Source organism: Triticum aestivum, chromosome 2A (assembly GCF_018294505.1).
Source record: "Triticum aestivum cultivar Chinese Spring chromosome 2A, IWGSC CS RefSeq v2.1, whole genome shotgun sequence".
In the NCBI taxonomy this organism is placed as follows: domain Eukaryota; kingdom Viridiplantae; phylum Streptophyta; class Magnoliopsida; order Poales; family Poaceae; genus Triticum; species Triticum aestivum.
In genome coordinates, this window is record NC_057797.1 from 304,062,980 (window position 1) to 304,065,875 (window position 2,896).

Consider the following 2,896-nt stretch of genomic DNA (forward strand, 5'->3'; position numbering starts at 1 on the left):
TGAAATGAGGAAATAAATAATAACTTTATTATTGCCTCTAGGGCATATTTCCTTCAGTCTCCCACTTGCACTAGAGTCAATAATCTAGATTACATAGTAATGATTCTAACACCCATGGAGTCTTGGTGCTGATCATGTTTTGCTCGTGAGAGAGGCTTAGTCAACGGGTCTGCAACATTCAGATCCGTATGTATCTTGCAAATCTCTATGTCTCCCACTTGGACTTGATCCCGAATGGAATTGAAGCGTCTCTTGATGTGCTTGGTCCTCTTGTGAAATCTGGATTCCTTTGCCAAAGCAATTGCACCAGTATTGTCACAGAAGATCGTCATTGGTCCCGATGCACTAGGTATGACACCTAGATCGGAAATGAACTCCTTCATCCAGACTCCTTCATTTGTTGCTTCAGAAGCAGCTATGTACTCCGCTTCACATGTAGATCCCGCCACGACGCTTTGTTTAGAACTGCACCAACTTACAGCTCCACCGTTTAATAAAAACACGTATCCGGTCTGCGATTTAGAATCGTCCGGATCAGTGTCAAAGCTTGCATCGACGTAACCATTTACGACTAGCTCTTTGTCACCTCCATATACGAGAAACATATCCTTAGTTCTTTTCAGGTATTTCAGGATGTTCTTCACCGCTGTCCAGTGATCCACTCCTGGATTAATTTGGTACCTACCTGCCAAGCTTATTGCTAAGCATACGTCAGGTCTGGTACACAGCATTGCATACATGATAGAGCCTATGGCTGAAGCATAGGGAACATCTTTCATTTTCTCTCTATCTTCTGCTGTGGTCGGGCATTGAGTTTGACTCAACTTTACACCTTGTAGCACAGGCAAGAATCCTTTCTTTGCCTGATCCATTTTGAACTTTTTCAAAATTTTGTCAAGGTATGTACTTTGTGAAAGTCCTATTAAGCGTCTTGATCTATCTCTATAGATCTTGATGCCCAATATGTAAGCAGCTTCACCGAGGTCTTTCATAGAAAAACTTTTATTCAAGTATCCCTTTATGCTATCCAGAAATTCTATATCATTTCCAATTAATAATATGTCATCAACATATAAAAATAGAAATGCTACAGAGCTCCCACTCACTTTCTTGTAAATACAGGCTTCTCCAAAAGTCTGTATAAAACCATATGCTTTGATCACACTATCAAAATGTTTATTCCAACTCCGAGATGCTTGCACCAGTCTATAAATGGAACGTTGGAGCTTGCACACTTTGTCAGCACTTTTTGGATCAACAAAACCTTCAGGTTGCATCATATACAACTCTTCTTCTAGAAATCCATTCAAGAATGCAGTCTTGACATCCATTTGCCAAATTTCATAATCATGAAATGCAGCAATAGCCAACATGATTCGGACAGACTTAAGCATCGCTACGGGTGAGAAAGTCTCATCATAGTCAACCCCTTGAACTTGTCGAAAACCTTTTGCAACAAGTCGAGCTTTGTAGACAGTAACATTACCATCAGCGTCAGTCTTCTTCTTAAAGATCCATTTATTCTCAATGGCTTGCCGATCATCGGGCAAGTCAACCAAAGTCCATACTTTGTTTTCATACATGGATCCTATCTCAGATTTCATGGCCTCTAGCCATTTTGCGGAATCTGGGCTCATCATCGCTTCCTCATAGTTCGTAGGTTCATCATGGTCTAGTAACATGACTTCCAGAATAGGATTTCCGTACCACTCTGGTGCGGATCTTACTCTGGTAGACCTACGAGGTTCAGTAGAAACTTGATCTGAAGTTTCATGATCAATATCATTAGCTTCCTCACTAATTGGTGTAGTTGTCACAGGAACCGGTTCTTGTTATGAACTACTTTTCAATAAGGGAGTAGATACAGTTATCTCATCAAGTTCTATTTTCCTCCCACTCACTTCTTTCGAGAGAAACTCCTTCTCTAGAAAGGATCCGATTTTAGCAACGAAAATCTTGCCTTCAGATCTGTGATAGAAGGTGTACCCAATTGTCTCCTTTGGGTATCCTATGAAGACACATTTCTCCGATTTGGGTTCGAGCTTATCTGGTTGAAGTTTCTTCACATAAGCATCGCAGCCCCAAACTTTGAGAAACGACAACTTTGGTTTCTTGCCAAACCACAGTTCATAAGGCGTCGTCTCAACGGATTTTGATGGTGCCCTATTTAACGTGAATGCGGCCGTCTCTAAAGCATAACCCCAAAACGATAGCGGTAAATCGGTAAGAGACATCATAGATCGCACCATATCAAGTAAAGTACGATTACGATGTTCGGACACACCATTTCGCTGTGGTGTTCCAGGTGGCGTGAGTTGCGAAACTATTCCACATTGTTTCAAATGTAAACCAAACTCGTAACTCAAATATTCTCCTCCACGATCAGATCGTAGAAACTTTATTTTCTTGTTACGATGATTTTCTACTTCACTCTGAAATTCTTTGAACTTTTCAAATGTTTCAGACTTGTGCTTCATCAAGTAGATATACCCATATCTGCTCAAATCATCTGTGAAGGTGAGGAAATAACGATATCCGCCACGAGCCTCAACATTCATCAGACCACATACATCTGTATGTATGATTTCCAACAAATCTGTTGCTCTCTCCATAGATCCGGAGAACGGTGTTTTGGTCATCTTGCCCATGAGGCACGGTTCGCAAGTACCAAGTGATTCATAATCAAGTGATTCCAGAAGTCCATCAGTATGGAGTTTCTTCATGCGTTTTACACCGATATGACCTAAACGGCAGTGCCACAAATATGTTGCACTATCATTATCAACTCTGCATCTTTTGGCTTCAACATTATGAATATGTGTATCACTACTATCGAGATTTAATAAAAATAGACCACTCTTCAAGGGTGCATGACCATAAAAGATATTACTCATAT